Source organism: Halictus rubicundus, chromosome 2, assembly GCF_050948215.1.
Source record: "Halictus rubicundus isolate RS-2024b chromosome 2, iyHalRubi1_principal, whole genome shotgun sequence".
Classification (NCBI taxonomy): Eukaryota; Metazoa; Arthropoda; class Insecta; order Hymenoptera; family Halictidae; genus Halictus; species Halictus rubicundus.
Genome location: NC_135150.1, coordinates 21,949,366 through 21,971,008, shown reverse-complemented (window position 1 = coordinate 21,971,008; position 21,643 = coordinate 21,949,366). Strand labels below are relative to the sequence as shown.

The 21,643-nt window shown below is 43.4% G+C and overlaps 1 protein-coding gene across 8 annotated transcripts in view; it reads left to right on the top strand.

The window, feature by feature from the left end:
* Positions 1–21,643, top strand: part of Syn1 (Syntrophin-like 1) — a 566,536-nt gene that overhangs the window by 62,281 nt on the left and 482,612 nt on the right. The window lies entirely within an intron of this gene.

The following is a 21,643-nucleotide window of genomic DNA, read 5'->3' as shown; positions in this document are numbered from 1 at the left end:
GCTCCAAGAGAGGCAGACGACCAACCGAGGAAAAGCAGATGTATAATATAACATATTTTATGCATTTTAATAAAAACGAATACGTCTAACACAAAGGGAACAAGACAGTAAAAGAATTTCAATATGTTCCATTATTTTTGACTTTCATGAATAGAGAAAATACGTTTCCATATAATGTCGGTTCTTCGCAGTCGACTCAGACAATTTTCATTCTGCATAAAGATCCGCAGTCAATTGATAACGATATAATTGATCGATAGAACTGTTAGCATGAAATATGACCGCTCGCGTTTTACACTCAAATCAGACAAATGCGTCGATGTTCGTCCTCGAAGTTTCGAACCCTCGCGCCGGCGGAAAATCGAGGAAAATTCCGGGATAATTTCGCCGATCGTGTATCGTCGAAGAACGCAAATGTCTCGGTAAAAGTATCACGAGCAGGGTCCCGGCAGGAGCGTGTTCGCAGGGAGCAAAGTTTAAGGGTCTTGCAGGACGCTTCCGTGCGCGTGTGTCCGTCGAATCTCGGCGGGGTCGATCCCGAGGCTCGTTTATTCGTCAGAGAAACGGCGAAACGGTCCTGTGATTTGTGCAAACGAATGCAAGTAGCAGGGGGAGGAGGAGGAGGGCACGATGGACCAGCTGCGACAGAGAGAGAGTGAAAATTGCTGTCCCGGGGCGGCGGCGGTTGCGCCTCCTTTTTCCCTCCGGTCCTTTGATGTCTTTGTCCCGGTGTTTCCTTATGCTGTGGCCGTTCCACGGGTCTCCTACCGGATACCTCCGGTCCGTTTTTCCCCGGGCTTCGTCCGTGTCTCCTTTCGATCCTCTTTCCCCTTTTCGCGAAGGCTCTCTCTCTCTCTCCAAAGGGTGGAGGGCCCAGAACAGCGTAGCACGGCCCGTATCCCGGTGATGTTTATGAATGAGCGGTCTTGCGATCCCCGCTGTCCAATTGACTCTCGAAAGTCCTCGAGAAACTCCCCTCCGGTTCGGCCCTTCCCTGAAAATAGCGATCCTAGGACAGAGTCATCAACGCCCCGAGGCCGAACCCGCTTACCCGGAACGTCTCGGGCTAACCTGGAAACGTTTAATTGGAGTCGAACTTCTCGAACCACTCTTCCTCTTCGGGGGGAAGCTGCCCTCCTCGTTTTTCTAGCAGCCGCGCTCGGTTCGATACGCTTTGCGCCGAGACCGATTGCTGCTCCCGTTTCACCATGGTAAACGATCCCCTTTCTCTGGAGACTCACCTCCCACCGAATGTCATGCTTCGCGACAAAGATGCCCCCGTTTATGGGCCACTGTGACTGGAGAACAGCTATTTATTATTCTTCGGCGAGCGACTCTCTTGACGATTCAATTAGTGGCTAAATATACTTTTGCGAGGAGCAGGACGGATTTGGCTTCGGAGTGTTGCAAATTTTTCTTCGGTTTCTCGAAACTTCTAGCGCAGTTCAGACGTTTTTGTTCAGTATTTTTGGGGGGATTTTTTCAGTACTTACTGGAATTTTCCACGCTCTTGCGACGCGTTGCCGCGAGACGCAGGATAGTCTTTAATCTTTTCTTTTCTCGGTCAGATTGACATTGTTCGTCGCTTACGATTATATTATATAGAATTGTAATGCTAAGAAAAATATTCATGGCCGTGTACTGTGCATCGTGATGCCTGTGGTGCAATGTGGACGTTAGAGGGTAAAGGGTTAATAAATATTGAGATTGTGCAGAGATCCTCAAGGTAATTGGATTGTGATGAGCATAGGCAGAATTTTCGTGGAAAACTGGGTCGAAAATGTAGAGTAACAATTTTCTATTTGAGGCTTCGTTTTCGAGGAAATTTCGTTCGAAAGTCCTCATTGCGCCCGTCTAATTGCAAGGGAAGTAGAAACGGCCAGCCATGATCAGACATCGGCCGGTCTCGCTTCAGACTTAATTTTTTCGGAAACGAGGGCTCCAACTAAAAATCACTATCCTGCATATTTTACTCATTTTTGGATAAGGAATCCACCCGTGCGAAGTTTATAGTGCTCACCCTGGTATAGTTTCTATAATTTATAATTCAAAGTGATGTGCACCGGTGAGAGTTCACGATTGTGAAAATTCATTAGAAAAATAGTTTAAATATCGAGAAAGGCTTTAAGGTGACAAAATAAAGGTAAGGGATAGTGACTGATGTTGTCTTGAAATATCCAAGTACTTGTCCTCTATTTCTTATTAAAACAATCTCTCCAGGTACGATCTAAGGTGATAAATGAAGTCAGGGCTTGATGTCTCAACCTGCTAAAGTTAAAATTTAGTTGTTTCGAATAGTCAACGTTGCTTACAAAATTGAAGCTGTTATTGCTGTTGAAAGACCTATTAATAAATCATTAACCATGGGCCCACAGAATTTCCAAAATTCCGAAATAATCGCCGGTAGATAATGTGTTAATAAGAGTGCAATTTGATCCCAGAAGTTGTACGTTGAAGGTGTATCTGCGATCGGACCGGTGGTCATTAGTCGTGGCTAGGCAGCGTAATAGCATAATCGATGGAGCTTGTAAACAGTGTCGATTGGGCGAGCGACAGACGTCTCCTCGCCGTCTGGAATATTATGCATCGCAGGCGCCAGGTGCGATAGATATACATCCGCGTGTTCCCGGAGCAACACGCCGCCATACTTATGGACCCCATATCCGTATAGACTATACACGGTGGCGGCGGACCCTGTTCCCTGCAGAATCTGTACAACGAGCACAATGGTATTGTGTACGGACCGCCATGAGTTATTACCCCTCTCCAGTCTCTGTGAGGCTCGCCCTTTCTCGACCGCCCCCTTCGCAGACATAATTCAACACTCTGTACAACGTGAGCGAGCGAGCACGGAGGCCTTCACCTTTTTACTCACGGCCCCGTCTGATAGTGTTTCATTACACCCCTTTTATCTATGGTTCCCCCGGCTACTTGTCCGCTACGTGCCACCCTGCGAACGAGCCCCCTTTACCGCCCCCCCCCCCACCCTCTTCTTGCGAAGCGAAGAAACCCCATCGTTCCCCGAAGCCGCTGAAAACTTTGCGAAACTTTCCTGCTGCCGGAGTCGCGAGGAAATTTCGGACATCTTTGACTAACGGCTTAATTAATGTTCCGCCCTTCGGTTTTCCGCCCTCCAGACACGCTACCCTTAAAGTCTAAGTGGTCTTATGGGGTTGTTGATGGGGTTGACCTCGGCAATTGCACCGTTGAGGATTGTGGACGATTTACTCATAATAATTTGGCATACTTTCAACAGAGTCCGATGCTTTAAGGCTATTAAGGGGGCCGGCAGGGTTTGAAATCCATATACGTATGCATGGGTCAAAACCTTTTCAAACTATCGCTTCAATATTGCAATGAGCAGTTTAGAAGTGGTCAATTGTGTTTCCTAAAAGTCCAATCTATGTCTGTATAGAGCCCAAATTGCGAATTTCTACCTCATCGTGGAGTAATTTGTAATATTCGGCAGAAAATTCGAATTCTGAAGCAAGTATGACGTCACAAGATGGCTGCCGCTGAGAGATTCTCTTAATTTCGCGAGATTTAGTGTTCGTATCGAAAAAAGGGCTCTATACAGACATAGCAAAGACATGTACAAACACGGTGGTATGCATTTTTAATTGATTACTTACTTATTTAAGACGTAAAATGTCTAGAAAAAAGGCATAGCGTAACATAGCGTGACAGTCAAGGCCAAATGCCTGCCGGCCCCCTTAACTGAGACACCTCGATTGAGAATTTTAGCGACCGCGTAATTAGCTATTGGAAGCTATTGGAACCAGTATTGCGGATTGTTTTCTGGAAGACAGAATGCAGAGGAATTTTGGTTCCTTGGCGACATTTAGGGATCATTCCTCTTTTATAGATTGTAAAATATTTTTCTTTGGAGCCAATTTCGTGTTAAACTAATTTACCTCATCGATGCATTTAAGTAAGCAGTAATACTTTATTTGCAAGAGTTCAATTGAATTTTTATTTTTATTCTAATCTTTCCTAGAGAAGTATACGAATTGATTCAACATTAACACTAAATCTACCATGTTCTAAAAACAACTGGCACGTGTTGTCTTATAAAAATGGATAAAGTGATACACAAGGATAAAGTGCAAATGAATATTCCAAAAAGAGGTACCATTGAACGAATAATAATCTAAAAATTGCAGAGATTTCAATGCAGCCAGAACGAGTTCGCATCATCCCGCATTATTGGATTCATCTTCAACAATTCTCTCGTTCGAGGTTGGGCGTTGCGAGTTGCGAACAATTTCTATGTTTCACATGGATTGTGGTCCGCCACAGAGGGGGGAGGGGGAACGTTCGTTTCCGAAAGTATTTCATAAATATTTCGCCGATCGGAAGCCCCGGCAGATATTCCAGACCGTGTTTCTCCGCTAGACCGGTCTCCAGTATCTTTCTGATTTATCCTCGCTCGAGGACAAACAATCAGGGAGCCGGTTGACGAGCTCATCGCGCTCCACGACGCCGACGACGAAATCGGACGTAAGTATCGACGTCGTTTCGCGAGAGTTTGCTCTTCCCATTGCGAGCTTCGCAAATATTGTTCGACGTTTTCGAGATTCGAGACCTCCTTCGCCTCCGTCGTCACGGCAATCGAAAAATCGGCTTGCTTCGTAACGAGTACGTCGTCGTTCCCTGTCTCGCGTCGTTATGGTAATTAGGCTCAGACTTAGAACATTCGAGCTACAATTTTACTTGCGCGGGTCAAGTACGTACTATTGCGGAACGGGGAAATATTTGAATGAATTTCAGCAACAATGCGCCCCGTTTTATGGCGATCAAGGTATTCAAGAAACGAGATAAATGTTTCTTTAAAATCCTGTTTAATATTATGGACAAAATTTTGTACAATATTCTAATATTCAATATTTAAATATTCCATATCTTTTTTTAACATCTTGTACAAAATCCTGTTCGCTTCGTTCGCTGTGGAACACGTTGGTCATGAAATGACTATTGAAAATGTGAGCGAGTTTCCTTTTTGACGAATTTTTGAAATGTCAATTGCATCAAGTGGAATCACTAGACCTCATTACAAGTCTGTACAAGTTGTCTTCTCGATAAACTGTTTCACGTAAATCAGAAGAGAAGGAATCTCGATCTCACTATACTTGGTTGTAAATTCAAGCTTCATTTTTAAGCAATTATTTCATACACGTCAGAAGAAGAGGAAAATTATAATGAAAGAATAGAAAATATTATAATGAAGTACAGGTGCCACAATTACAAAATGGAACAAGAATATTGTATTACACATGATGCATATTCATCACGTTCCATAAATTTTCTGGAGTTTTACCAGAACTACTACTAACTAACTACTACTAATACTTCTTTGTATAAAGAACTACAATCTTCCACGATGCACGGTGGAATTTGAAATGACTTCTGCGAGCACATTCGCCAATCCGAAGAAAATCGAAGCCCATCTTCGGTCACGCAGCTCGCGATAGTTTGAGCTCCGAGTTGCAAGGCTGACTATAGCAAAGTGGCCCGTTAGCAGACCTCGGCCGAGTTCCAATTATCGGGACCCAAGAGCGTCGATCGATAAAAGGTGATCGGCGATCTTTGCGAGCGAATTCCTATCGCATGAGCACCCTAGTCACATTGAAGTTTTGCACTCTACTCTCCAAACTTGGGGAGAACATGTAGGTAGTCATGCTCTGGCGATATAGTGACCAGGAAAACAGCTCGTAGAATACAGTGAATTCTTGATATATGTCAACAACACGGGTCTTGCCAGCGACATATATTGTCCAGGAGACATATCCCGAGCCGTGTTATGTTTACTCCTCGGCCTCTCGATCATTGCGGCCCCTCACGGGGCATACCCCGCGGTAGTGGGGATAATTCCACGACGTTTATCATCCAGGCCTTGGCGACATATATAGAGAAATCACTGTATATGGGACATGTAACGAGGTCGAATATCTTGGTTCCTCGATGATTCTACGTGGAAAATTAAATCAAAACTATGCAATTAGATATTTTCATTTGTGTCTTCATTCATGTTAGTGTTGTTTAATACTCGCGTGCAATGTCAGTTGACTCGAGTGACGAGTGTATAGGTATGCTAATGATGCAAATGGGCTGGCTGAGGTACTAATGTCAGTTGAAGTGTTAAAGTGACCGCTAATAACTAATAACCAACAGCATAGTTTATGCGACCTTAACCTCCTGTTCTATAATTTCAAGATCAACTTCATCATGATAAATGAGAATTGCATTAATTGCAAGACGTAGGTACAACACAGATTTTTATTTCTTATCTTATTAATTGTAAGCTGACGTAACACAGTAGCGTATTTAAGTTCTTGAAAGGTTCTTTCTGTTTCACATTCGGTCCAGTCATTTTGATACCGCACCAAATGATACTGAAGAGAAATTTCGCAAGTACAGTTAACAATGCACCGCCATTCGTCACTAAGATGTTGAATATTGTGTGGTTTTTAGGGGTAGGGGTTAGGCCGTCAACGTGTCGAACTGAAATAAAATGAGAGGAAAATTCATTTGGGACATTAGGAGTATTAGAGAGCTTCTAATCGTTTCAGACGCAAATAAAAATCGGGGCGCCAGGGGGTAGGATGAAGCTATTTAAAAAAAAAAAATAATAAAAATTGGAGACTGTGGGGGTGCGAAGGGAGAGGCTCGCGATACTCGGTCGAGAGGAGAGCAGGGGTTGGAGGCGTGTGTCAGATGTGCACGAACTGGAAATCGATCGGTGTCTTTGGCCGTATACCTACTTTCGTTTTAATGGGCTCACCGGCGACGCGACACGCCGGGCAGCTTTCAAAGGATCTCTCGCGGTTTCGCGACGGGGCGCGGGCGCGAGACCCGTCGAAAGCCTCGTTTTTTCACCCTCCCTCCCTCTCTCTCTCTCTTTCTCTCTTTCTCTTCCTTCTCCTCCCTCCTCTTTCTCTCTCTCTCTTCCTGATTTTTTCGTGTCGGCGCAACGGACCCGGTTGATTCCGAAGCAGCGAGCAGCAGGTTTCACGGGCGCCCGCGCTTATTGTGTCGAGCTTCCCTTTCGCCGTGTAATTTCTGCTAAAATGCGCGATGAACTGGGCCAGATATCGTGCCCGGACCACCCCCGTTGTATCACGGCCGTGTTTTGTGCTTCGGCACGACCGCCGATCGATCCAGTTATGCCGTGTGTACCGCGTGTGTCGAGTTACGCCGCGAAACGTTCCGGGGAGATTGATCGCGCCCGCTGCAATTCCGCTGCTACCTAGCGCAGAATTTTCGAGGCGTTGCCCGCGAGCGTGCTCTACCTGGCCCCGTTTTGCATCACGATCTAGAATTTACCTTGATTCGATCGAACACTCGTTAGATCCTAGATCTCTGAACAGCAACAGAAATTGGGGATGTTTCTGACCCGGGTATTTTAAAGCGTCCGGGTCGCTTCTCGATGGATGCTGGGCGTAACGAATCGCCCAGACGTGACTTGCTCCGAGTTTTCTTGGGGGAGATGAATTAGGTCACGTTCCTGAGTGTAGCTTGTTAATTCATGACGAAAATTACCATTGCTGGTGAACAATTTTCTAAGAAGTACCCAGCTGTGAATTGTAGAGTATAAAATCTATCAACCCTTCGACAGCGGAGCCTGGATCTGTCTTGACCCAGGGTGTCAGAATTGTCATTTAAGGACTCGATTTTTAAGAATGTTAAGAGAAAGACTAACGAGCAAACAGCGGATTTGATGCACTTGTGACAAAAATGAGAGAGTGCGATTTAAAACGGGGATTTATTACGATTATTGGGGAAAGAAAGAATTTTCTATTTCGTTTAAGGAAAAAGCTTATAGGAATTATGAGCACATGTGGGATACTGAACCGTTTAGATGACACAGAGGCCGATGGTAACGATCCAAATGGTGAAGAGGAAGCACGTTTAAGGAAAAAAGAATTTTCTATTTGAACATTTTTATTTTGCATAAAGATCTACGGAGACGTACGTTCAAAATGAAATTTAAAAAAATTGATGAATGAAGAATGGTTTCAAGCATCGTCAATCGTAAAATTGAAAATGTAAATCCATCATCCAAGGGTTAATTAGTCGCCGGTAAGGAATGTGTTAACAGACTCCTCGAAATCTAATTGAAGTCGCCGTAAAACGGGGTCACGTGGTTCTACGTTCTCCGGGGTTGTGCGCGGATAGATCTCGATTTGAAGCACCTATAAACAAAAAGCTTGCTTGCAAATTCTCGATAAAATGAAAATTCCATAAAGAACATCCCGGGGAAGAGAGGGCGAGAATTGGGGCAAGGTTCGAGGCGCGTTGGCTGGCTCATCGGAATCTCGAGCCCTCGTTCCGTCGATTTTCTAGGTTTTGTAATGGCCGCCGATAAAATCCGTCAGATGTTCGGCTGGGATGTTCAGTTTCTTGGTTGGATGTTGGCGAGGCGGTTTTTGCGCGCGACATCTCGCCGTTTCGGTTCAGCATGCTCGGAGCGTTCTCAGGGATCGGCTCGTAACTGCTCCGCGAATAGAAGATCACGGTTTTCATGCCGCGCACACCGTTCCCGTTTACGAGCGATACGAAATTAACGACACTGTCTACGTGCTTCCGCGTCGGCCCCTTTACGAGCCGCTGAGACGCGGCCGCGAAACAGATAACTGGATATCCCGGAAAATTTGCTTATTTATACGGGAGATTCATTCCCGTTCTCTGGCAATGCCGGTGTCGCAACGATATTACACGGCCGAGCACCGGGTATCGATCATGTTCGAGATAGACGAGCCTGCAACGGCGAAGCAACTGCACAGGGACACGTGGGACCATTTTCGCCTTTCTCCAAACCGGATGCCGCAACTTGTCCGCAAACCGTATCATTTCTTCCGCGATTTATTTCTTTTAACACGTTTATTGCCGTGTTGGATATACAGGGTGTCTCATCTAACTCGACCATCTAAAATATCTCGCTTGTTTTTTATGATACAAGAAGATTTCAGAGGAAAACAATAGTTGATTCGGAGGGGCAAATATTATGACAGGCAAAGAAATTTGTCAAGGTTATATTTCTTGAGATTTCAAGGTCATGGGAAGATATTTTAGTTGGTCGTGTCCGGTGAGACACCCTGTTTAACCGATACCATTTTTTTTATTTGAAAATCAATTTTTACTACAATATATTAAGTTATCCAAATTTTGTTAAGATCACAAAGGTGTGATAAACTTTCTCTTTTCCATTCTCGTGTTATTAAATATGTTGTTTGGATTTGGCGTGATCTTCACGGGCACTGTCGTGGCGCTCAACGTGTTAATTACCATCAGCTAAGTCATCTTACTGTTTTCGAAAATTTCCGAAATATTATTCTCTGTGTAAAAATTTCGAATTAGCTAATCTGATTGCAAAGTGTAAAATAAAATTATTTTATTATAGCGCTTTATTAGAGTAAGTGGAAATAGTTAGCCATGGACAGACACGCCAAGACGATTGCTCAACGAATTTTCAAACTGGTCCTCTAAAAGAGGAAGTATGCAAAAATTGTATTCTCTTGAGATTTCGCTATTCTTTTATGGAAAATTATTCAGATTTGCAAATCTTGAAAAACTCAAGATCAATTATGGACATGTATGAAATTAACACGTGCGACTTTCCTTTGACGTGAACGGCACCAACGTAAATTCCTGAATACATAGACTCATGTATTTCATTATAAACGAAGTGCGATCGATAATAGAAAGCCACATAAATTACTGTGAGCATTAAACACTTAATTACACGATCACTTACGTTGAATAATAACTATAAAAATGTTCAAAGTGCAAGCTCGACAAAAACACGTGTTTATGGCCGTCATAAAAGCGACGGGAGTGTTTCAGCAACTGTACAATGTCAGAGAATATAGTGATGCACGTGGTTTGACAGTGTGCAGTAATTGTCTTGCTGATAACTCGTGATGGGAATCGTGCAAGACGATTCAGCGAAGGTCATAAATCTGTGACACGGATTAATATCGGTATAGTCGTTCCCGCGTTTCACTGTATAAAAGATAATTAAAATGAATTTGCATTGTTAAGACCAGATTGCGAATTTTATGCATTTCTAGTAAAAATGAATAGTCGAAATATGAAACTGCGAAGACATTAGAAGGAGTTGCGAACTGGTTTCAACTCATCAAGATTGTTAGAATGAGAAATACACTTTCATGAACATTCCATTCCTTACAATTGACATGGGAAATTTTTTATTCTCTATGAAGACGGGTAGACCAGCGATGAGTGATAGAATGGGAACGTGAAATGAAAGAGATGATTTCGAAATAGAAATTTGTAGGAAGAAAGAGTGATGATCTGAACAGTGATTCTCGATCGTCCACTGTTTCTAGACCAGACTGTACCGGGGCGATACCAGTGCACGATGCCCTAACATCGTATCCCAGGAGGAAAAGGATCGGAACAGGGCCATAAACGGTCGCACGTAGAACGAATATGCGCACGGATAGTTGCGAGAAGACCGTCGTAGCCTCGCGAACGATCGCACTAAGCGAAAATTCCTTAGCAAACAGTGATTACGTCCTGGAGAGGACCGGTGAAATTGCTGGTCCCATCGCCTTCAGCACCGTCGACTTTTCGAGTACTATTATTCTTTCCTTGTCTTCCGTTTTCCAAATTTTCGAACACGTTTTCTCAACTATTTCCACGCGAAAAAATTTCCCATAGTAGTCCCTACTGCAATCTGAAAATCTCAGAAAGCAGTTCCAAAACAGATAATTGACGATGCTTCACCTTTCCCATTTAAAACAAATTTCTTCAATTATTGAAAGAACGAAGGAATTGAAAACTGAATCTAAATTAGAGATCGTGTAATAATTTTCTGGAATTAATCGGTCCGACAAAGGAGCGTCTCCGCTATCCTCGTCAGCCGCCGGTGTGCGACATGGCTCACAAGCATAATTCTGTAACGCGAGCGTCGTTGTCGGGGTCACGGTAAGTGGGTGAACCGTGGAAAGAAAAATCTCAGGTGAAACGGGATGCTGTAAAGTTATCCGTGGGACGTGCGCGGATATACGTTTAATTTCGCGAGACAATGGCTGGCGCCTCAGGATTATGAATTCACTGGTCCGTGGACGGAGAAAGAATATTTTGTGTGTCAGGGCCGGGGCCGATTGTAAAGCGATACGCCACGCTCGGCTCGTAGTGGCTTTCCATTGTTGTTCCCGTTCCGGCATTGTTCCTACGGATCGCGGGGGTGGGAAACGGAGCAACGGAGGGGATCGGGGGAAAGAGGGAAAAATGCCGGGGAAGCACGGCGTATCGAATGCAGCGTCAAAGTAACTTCGCATTATTCCATCTGAGAATGGCCCTTGGCTTGGCTTCTGTCTCTCCTCGCGTTCCGCCATCGATTTTCTCTTATCGCTCGAAAGAATATTGCTCACTAATTAAGCCGGCCTCCCCGACAGTTAATAGATTCTTCTTGCTGCAATATTCTACCCTCTGCCTGGCCGATCTGTCTATTTTCCTACCCCTGCGCTGTCTTCTACTCGGACTGGGGGAGTAAGCTGTGATCGAGGGGAGTCGATTTTTTTAGCTTTTGTGGCTTGTGTTGGTGTGGAGTGGACGAAAGAACAATTTATGTCATTTAATAAATTACTTTGATTTTATAGAATTTTTGGGACTGCTGAGTCGGCACCGAACGTGTTAATTAAACTCTTTTTCCCCATTGCATTTGCACTGATTGTGCTAAAATTTGTATTACCTCAACTTTATTTTTCTTTCGTTACGTCTTCTCATGCATTCACAATTGCAGAGTCAGTCAGTTGAATGGTTAAAAAATGTCCAGCTCTGAGCAGTCTCATTATAATAAGAATCGTCAAATATCTAGACGAGCTCAACGAAAGCAGGAATTAAATATAAAATCTATGGGACGTGCACACCATGAAAACCTAATACTATTTTTATTCTAAATATATTTTTACTCCAGGCACATTTAGGGATGATTTCGCTTTTACAGATGGTAAAATATTTTCCTTTGGAGCCAATGTAGTGTTAAACTAATTTACCTCATCGGTGCATTTAAGTAAGTAGTAATACTTTATTTGCAAGAGTTCAATTGAATTTTTATTTTTATTCTAATCTTTCCTAGTGAAGTATATGAATTGATTTAACATTAACACTAAGCCTAGCATGTACTAAAAGCAACTGGCACGTTTGTCTTATAAAAATGACAAGATTGAATTTATTTAGACTTTGAAAGAGAGAGAGAAAGAGAGAGAGAGAGAGAGATCTTCATAATTTTAATAATGGTATTATTCAATTCAATAATAGTATTATACTGTTCAATTCTCTGGCAGAAGAAGTTTTCGCGCTAATTTTCGAAAATTGCACACCGGAGAGATCAAATTCGAAACTCGATAGGTTGTCCGGAGATTCGAGGCTTCGTGTTGCGCACGATTAAGGAGATTGGTTGCGGAGGAGGCAGAGTTAGGCTCGGTAATATCTGCGGGTCGCAGCTTATGACACATCCTCGTTGTCGTTCCGGGGTCCGCCATTTGAACTTTACGATTGCTCTTCGTGCTCCCGATGAATTTTAATGACCGCGTCTACTCTAATTTCGCGTGAGCCGTTTCCAGCGAGTCATGAGTCGTCGGCCAATGCAATAACTGTCTCGACACGGGCTGCCCGTTTAAGAAAAGACGACGACGACGACGACGACGACGACGACGACGACGACGACGACGAAGACGAGAAACGTCGACGAGAAGGAGGATGAAAGTTCCATTTTTCTCGGGGACGTTCGCCAAGGATCGTATCGCTCGCGTAGATGCGTCGCGGATTAACGAGTATCGCGTCGTAAACCGATCGTAAATTTTTCCTCCGGTCATCGGGGATCCCGGCGTACCCTAGTTTTCGCACTCAATTCGCGCCATGACACGTATTCGTGGCACGAGCTAGTCTATTCCAGCCCCGGGACCCCGTCCCGTTACGAGTCCATATACAATCCGTTTATCGAGCTGCTTTACAGCTTGCCGTCAGTTAATCTTTACGATTGCCTCTCTCCTCGCTCCTCCACCCTTCTTCTCCACCATACCTTCTCGAAGCTCTCGGCGATCCTTCAACGTGTTTAGCACCTTCGGTTATTCTCCCTAAACATTCCTTTGTGTCAGCAACCGTTCCACGTCCGAACAACCAGCCGCTGCTACGGCAAACGATCGAATCGCGAAACACCGGCTTGAGAACCTCCCAGCACGTCCTGAGTCGCTTTACAGTATTCTCTCCGTAACTGTCGGAAAGATCTCAACCTTAACTGTCAACATTTTATCCCCACCACTGATCTCCTCAGTGTGTACGGTAAAGACTCTCGGCGACCGAGCCACCGAGGCGAGTATCGGTGAGACTAATGTGAGCGAAGCAAAAGATTGCAACTTTTCTAATTTTGTTTTTTTTTTTTATGAAACTTTTACCATTGTATTCGTCTCGTTTTTCTAATCAAAATGACACCAAACACGACGTAATTACAGTATTATTGCCGTAACTGTCGGAGAGATCTCTACCGTAACTGTCAACATTTTATCCCCACCACTGATCTCCTCAGTGTGTACGGTAAACACTCTCGGCGACCGAGCCAGCGAGGCAAGTATCGGTGAGACTAATGTGAGCGAAGCAAAAGATTGCAACTTTTCTAATTTTGTTTTTTTTTTATGAAACTTTTACCATTGTATTCGTCTCGTTTTTCTAATCAAAATGACACCAAACACAATGTAATTACAGTATTATTTCCGTAACTGTCGGAGAGATCTCTACCGTAACTGTCAACATTTTATCCCCACCACTGATCTCCTCAGTGTGTACGGTAAAGACTCTCGGCGACCGAGCCAGCGAGGCAAGTATCGGTGAGACTAATGTGAGCGAAGCAAAAGATTGCAACTTTTCTAATTTCTGTTTTTTTTTTAATGAAAATTTTACCATTGTATTCGTCTCGTTTTTCTAATCAAAATGACACCAAACACGACGTAATTACAGTATTATTGCCGTAACTGTCGGAGAGATCTCTACCGTAACTGTCAATATTTTATCCAAACCACTGAGGGGAATCCCTTTGGAGCCAGCCCGCGGTATGACAGTTACGGAGAGAATACTGTATTTCGATTTATGACCTTTGTACTTTGTTTTATTTATCTATAGTGGGTATTGAAACAAGGTTTAGAAGTGGTATTCTTCGATCATATTAACCCTTAGAACTCGAATGGCGACCGTAAGGCGTCACTAATTTTTCAGATTATTAAATTTGTTCGTATTTAATAAATTACTAAACATTTCAGTACTCTACGAGTAAATTGCACCATTTTCGTATGTATAATATGAAAAGAAAATATATAGAAGGGATATGGTCGGAAGAAATGTTTCGTCTTGGAGTTAAAATAGCTTCGAGTGCAAAGGGTTAAAACATCCTCCCAAACCTCGCCCAGAAGAGGCCATCTACCTTCGTCTCGGAAGACACCATGCACCTTCGTCTCGGAAGAACACAGTACCAATCCATCACGCGAAACACCGAATCCCAGGTCCGGCAATAAACCAGTTTTTATCGCGTGAAACTCCTCGGATCGCAATCCGAAGGCCTAGTTCTCCATCAGAAAGCGTCAGGTGTAATCGTTAAGTCTCTCCGTGAAGCTGGCTGGCCCAGCGAGCTCCACTTTCGAACGATTGCGTTCGGGCAGGGTGCGATAAAGCATGTGTCGCACTTGAGTCTCGGGCCTCTCTCTTTTCCTCTCCCCACTCGATACATGCATGCATGTATGCACGGTCGTACGTGCGCCAATATCTCTGGAGTAGGTAGCGAGTGTCTCCCACGGGAGTTATCTCGGATATCCCTTTTCGTTCTTCGGTTCCGGCGTGTGTGTCTGCTAGCTGGAACTCTGGCGGAGCCCGGCAGAGTCTCTTGCAGAGCTAGCTGGAGCTGGCAGAGCCGGCGGGCCGACTTCTTCGATGGAAGAAGCCGCGAAGATAAAAGTTCGCACGGACTTGATCGACTCGGTCGGAGAGACAACGAGCGGTGGGGGAGGGGGGGGGGTTGGCCGAGGATGGGGGCTAAGCCGAACTGCGAGAGCTGACCGTACGTTAAAACTCCCTCGGGTCGACCTCACCACCCTCGCCACTTTCAGTGGATCCTCTTCTTCCTAGGAACCGTCCGTCTATCCGACCCTCCACCCTCATCCCTACCTATTCCTCTCTTCACCCCCCCTCCTCCTCCTTCTCCTCCTCCGCCGTCGAACCATCGCCGTGGCAAAAGTTACACCATTACGTGATAGGGCGGTAAAGCTTCGGGGGACGGGGTCGAGACGGGTTTAGACGCTACCTACCACCCCCCGCTCTACAATTCTTTAGGGGTAACTCTCATCTTCTAGACATTCTTCCCGGAACTTTCTTCGGACAAGTATTTCTTCGACTCGCCGGCGTTCCGTTGATATTTTTCTTTTTACTTCCTCGTCTTTTTTCTTTCTCTCTTTCTCTCTCTCTCTCTCTCTCTCTCTCTCTCTCTCTCTCCCACTCTCTTTCTCTGGCTTGTAGCATCTAGATAGCTGTCTCCCTCTCTCTATCTCTTAACGATTCCTCTTTTTCTTCGAAATCTCCTGGCCGCACACGCCCCGGGAACATCCCCGGTACATAACTCGATGGAACATTCTTCTCTGGGGAGAACGGCTGGGTTTATTCAAATCTGTTGGGCAAGTTTTTCGTGCAATGGAGACTTCAGTGAATTAATTCTTCTATTTTAACCCTTCTCGAAATATGTCAACAACACGGGTCTTGGCAGCGACAGATATCGTCCAGGAGATACTATTCGGCGTCCGAGGCCTCTCGAGCTTCATGGCCCCTCACGGGGTATACCCCGCAGTAGTGGGGATAATTTCGCGACGTTTATCATCCAGGCCTTGGCGACACATATAGAGAAATCATTGTATTATTGACGCTATATTTTTCCTTACTATTTTCAAAGTCTAGAAAGCGAACGAAAATGCTTGATGAACAAAAATGTCGGGTTCCGGGGGTTAATCCATAATTACCTACATAAAAATTTACAACAATCTTGAAATTGGTCAGTAGAAACATTACAGAAGTTTTACTCACGTATCCGGTTATTGACATAAGGGTTAAGTATGTGTTTTACGTTGGATCGACCTAGGCCAGACGTTGTGGTCATCGGAAACGGCTTGGTCCAGTTGTCCATTGGGTTGTAACGTAAATACGTTCGGTTATCTTCGATATCTTTATTTATTAACAAAGTACAGAATTTCCATCATTGAATCGAACGGAAATTTCGAATAACGTTCTACGTTGCATGTATTAATAACGGAGACCCTTATTCGAGGTTTCCATTCAGTTGTAAAATCGTTGACTGCAACTGGCTTCTATTTAATCACAGTTACTATGTTCTGTGACTCCAAACTACACCGTGCACAAACTTATTTGACCAGTTTCATGTAAACTACGAATTCATCGATGTCGGAGATGTCACCGGTGAACTGTGAATTCATCGTTAATTTGTATCCCGATAACACTTGTTTCCAAATTCCGCAGGTTTTCTTACATTCACAACAAAAAACAAATAAATTGCTTTGTACCCAATACCTCCAGTAGAATTATTGTGGTCGCTAATTGTGCAATCGACTCGTCATTAGGTGTACAAACTAATTCGTGGCTCTGACTCAATTGCAACTTCATGGATTTGAACTTTATGGTGGATTCTTCAACCACCATATTAGAGATTCATTAACCCTTAGCACTCGAATGGGGACTGTAAGACGCCACTAAAAATTGCTGTATCATTATTCAAAATATTGTTTACATTATTAAATTTATTTGTATTTAATAAATTACTGAACACTTCAGTATTGTACGAGTAAATTGCACCATTTTCGTACGTATAACATGAAAAAAAAAAAATATATAGAAGTGAAATATTGTAAGTCGGAAGAAATGTTTCGTTTTAGAGTTAAAATAGCTTCGAGTGCAAAGGGTTAATTACTTGTAAGGTGGAGAAACTGCATAGAAACTAATTCAGATTGCTTTAGAGAGTAGAATGCATTCTAATTGTTTGTAAATAATCAATAAATTCAGAAAGGGTTACGATTTAATTGGTACACCTAATATTAAAGCCTCTACGTGCTTCGAATCGGCAGCGTAACTCGATAAAACATCCGCCTTATCAAAGAACCGCAGTTTTTACATATCATTCGATGTATCCCGGATCGAAGTGCGCTGCTTTACCGCGAGCAGTATTGGCTCCTTTTTTGCCTCGATCAGGATTATATTCGTTCCGCGTGGAATCTCGTCGAGAGCACATCCAGTGAAGGGTGCGGCATGTGCATGTAGTGGAGGGGTGTGCGCGGGGGGTTGATAGAGAAAGAGAGAAAGCGTGAGAGAGAGCTCTTAGGGCGTCGCTCGAAGTATCGTTCCCCGAGCCAGTCACGGTAGTCGTAAAATAAAAAATTCATTTCGAGCTGCTGATGCCCGCGTTTCCCGCGGTTAGCTTATTCCGCCATTCGTCTCTCTCTATTTTGCGTATGGAAAAATTCCATCCCCTTATTCCCGGGCCGCGGATAAAGCCAGAGGAATTTATCGTGTTCCATTTCCAATTTTCTGCCCCACCCCCCTCATCTCTGGATGGGTTCTAGCGCGGGTTCCCACCCGAAAATTAAGATCTACTCGGTTTCTACGGGAGCACACGAGGCTCCACCTTATTTATTGAACGCCTTTTCCACCCCCTTTACTGCCGCCCCTCGATTCCCTAATTTTTCCGCAATACGGCGCCTTTCGTCTTCCTTAGCTGGCCGTTTCATCCTGCGAAATATAAAAAATCATTTCAGGGAACGTATGGGAATTTATTCCACATCCTTCCCCTTTGTAACTTGTTACAACGTAATCAAAATGCTCGATCTGAATGGACAGAAATTAGCATTTTAGTCAGCTGGAATTGTAAGCAGGAAGGTAATGTTATCCGTACGAAATTAAATTAAGTTTCTTTGACCGTAGGTTAGTTGAATACTTAGAAGACACCTACAAGATCATTTAATACGGCTTTTTCATTAATTGTTTTCGTTCTGAAAAATTTTTGGTAGTAATGAGGGGGTTGATGCATTATTTCAAGATGTATCCACGCTTCTGGGATTACAATATTTTTTGAAACACATTTACATAATAAATCAATGTAATGAAATAATTCAGAAACTTCAACTCGGCTGTTACAATTGTGTCTCTTAAAAAGTGCATTTCTTTTCAATTTTTTAAAGATGTATAGCTCTCTATTAAATCCTTAACTTCTTAAGCACGACGCGCTCGTCCGCAAGTCTTTCTGCCAGGAACGGCGCGCCTGACAGCGGTTGGCAAAAATGCCACTATAGTGGTTCGCACCGTTCGAACTGACGCTTTCTACGGACACCACTATAGTGGCGTACAGTGCTTCAGAGGTTAAGGGTCGTCAGTCGACTATGGACTTTGTGCAGTCATGACAGAAACGAGGAAATGAAATTTAAAATAGTAGAAAGATCCTGAACGATTAAACAAATTTATGGACATGGACGTGCATACACACAATTGTCAGCTTAATAAAGTGATTCGAACAAGAAATTCCCAAGAAAAATTTGATTTCGTAGTACGAGCTTCAGCCAGGTCATCAAAAATGTGTAACAAACATTATGAACGAGCTCGAGCAGTTCCGAAAATGGAGCCACAATGGAGAAAATTGTTCACATATCCACTTAATAGGAGAAAATATTCATATGATCACTTGACAGGAAATTATACTTTGTGTTCATCGAATTAATTGATCTGGATGGATTTTTGTGTGCACCGGGATGAATTCGAGTTAGGAGCAGAACTATTTCCGAATGCGGCGGCCGATGAGACATCCGATCCATCGCCGGCAACTTATGGATATCTAATACGAGTTTGAGTTTCGAGATAGTTAGGGGAGGGGGGTGTATGTGTGCAAGCCCGAGAAACTCGTGTCCTCGTAGCCGGCGAATGGCGGCGGATGCGGGTGGGAAAGCACAATGAACCATGGAATGGTGGCGCTTTAATGGCGAGAAGTCGTCGAATTCCATGCCAGGCTGGCGCCGAGAGTCTTCTTGAAAGCATTCGAGGGGAGAGAGAGAGAGAGAAAGAGAGGGGGAGAGGGAGAGAGCGAGAGAGTTAGGGACTCCACGCGACGCCCGCCTCCGCGTCCCGACGCTGAAAAGTCGCCGAAAGGACTCTTTGTCGAATATTCGTCTGGGTCGACGGCGATAGTCGCGGCAAATTGGTTTTCTACCTAATACTGGCCGACCAGTATCGTGTTTTACCTTCTGCAATTTGCTCTTCAGACTTGGACGTTAATATTCTCGATCTGCAATGCTTTAGACCTCCGTCGAATGCTTCGCCCTGACAGCAATTATTAATACTTCTATACTTGCAAGTATTCGACATTTTCAGTTTCAATTAAAGGCTTTTCAATCGGTACAGTATTTAATTCAGAATTGTTTGCGTTTACTGGAGGTATTGTCCACAAGTTCATTTGTTTAATAATTTATTTTGCATGGGGAATTCTTCTAGACATATTTTCTATGCAGAATCAGTTGCTTACAGTCATTAACACTAGACTCACGGAGCACTAAAATGGACTATTTTATAATATTTTTAAAAAAGAAGAAGAATGTATCTACTCAAATTTTTAGCTATTTTTTGATAATATGTATATCCAAAGAAATGAAGGGTCTAGCCGGATTAAGGTCGTCAAAAATGCCCTTCAACCGATTTTTACCGGACATGGCACGTTCGATAGTTTACCAAGAAAGAATCCGTTCTACCAAATTTCAGCCCTATGCCTCGTCCGTAAGGGTAGTACGAGGAGCAAAGGAAAACCCAGTTTTTACCCCATTTTGCCCCTTTAGTATTTCGAACCACATATTCGAGAATTTTTTCCGATTTTTTAGATGCAAACTCTGGTTGTGAAAAATGAAAAACCAGAAAAAATTCGAACAAATACAGGTTTCATATTGAAGCTTAAGAATGACCACTCTGGAAATTAATTTAATAATAAAGTGTTGTTATCAACACTATCTCCAATTTTGTTCACATTTTTAGCTAGAGTGTGTCATAGTTAAAAAAAAATGAAAACCAATTTTTTCGACGCTATGAGAGCCTAAGTTATACTCGATTTTTCTCAATTCTTCAAATAATAAATATCCAAATAATTAGAAAACCGACTCCCCAAGTCACATGATCTAGTAACAGCGCCAGTCAGCTCGAATCGGTAGCACTATAGCAAAGACTTCAGGGTGCTATTTTTTTTTTTATGTCCGGAGAAGATCCCGCAGCAAGATTGTCCGTATTATGATCCCCGGTTAGATCCGCGAAGCCTGTAACACAGCTTGTAAAATTTCTAATGAAATCCTGTGTAACTTCCTGATCCCAGTACATAGTACATAACATAGTACATTGAACGATTCCGTGGCACGGCAGAGTCGCTCGTAAGTCTCGCTGTTATGTCTCAGCTAATTCCAGTCTGCTACAACGTTCGCAGTGTCCGTTCTATACTATATCTCTGTAGCACATGATTTCACGGTATATTTTCCGTTAGAGTAGGGCTCTTTATGCAAAATGAAAATTGTCTGCGTCACACGTCGGTTATGATATTAGGTTGTGACATGAATGTGCTCGTTTGAAGGCATAAAGCGTTCTAATTGTAAGGATTCAGTCATGACTCGCAAATGCACATAACTATCGTTGAAAAGACGCCACTCGCAGTCAGGAAATATATACAATTGATTCAATATCATTCGTTATTAATAAGTAAAAATACATACTGAACAGGACCGAATGTATTTATGTTCGATCTCAACACAGTGATTTTTCTATATATGTCGCCAAGGCCTGGACGATAAATTTCGCGGAATTATCCCCACTACCGCGGGGTATACCCAGTGCGGGGTGTAAACACAACAAGGCTCGGGCGTGTGTCCTAGACGATATACGACGCTGGCAAGACCCGTGTTGTTGACATATATCGAGAATTCACTGTATATGTACCGGTGACATTATTCTTTGACTAAGTTTAGAAACTTGAATTTTATGACTAATTTTGCAATCTACTGTAATTAATTTTATCTTTTCAATTTTGGTTTCATTATATAAATTACTTTGACTTTATTGAATTTCGAGGGGTCTTCAAGTTCGAGATTTTTCAGGTTAAAAAGGAATACATTTTTCCTCTTTACAATATAACGCCACTCACAATTTTGTTCACTTATTTTTACCAAAAGCTCGCAAAATTTACTGTGTAGCGCTATCTTAACCGGGTTAAAAACAATTTTGAGCCATCTAAAATCCCTTCCGATAATTCCAGTGACCTTTGCAAACCACTTTTCTCTGTCTCTATCCCCAAAGCGAAACAGAATCAACGAAACTCGCACAGTTCTCGTCGCCACGTTCGCCGAGGGTGTCTCCCGCGGTAAAGAAAATATTTCCGCGGGATTTGAATCGACTTTAATGCAGAATCGTGGTAATCTCGCGCCAAGCCGCAGAGATTTGTACTCGAGGCACAGATCCCGTTCGTTGGTTCCCCTTTCACCTGTCAATGGGGAAGAGGAGCTGGCCGGTGCTGCTGGTGCCAAGAAAGCACGGTCCGAGAACGCGGGAACCGGCTGAA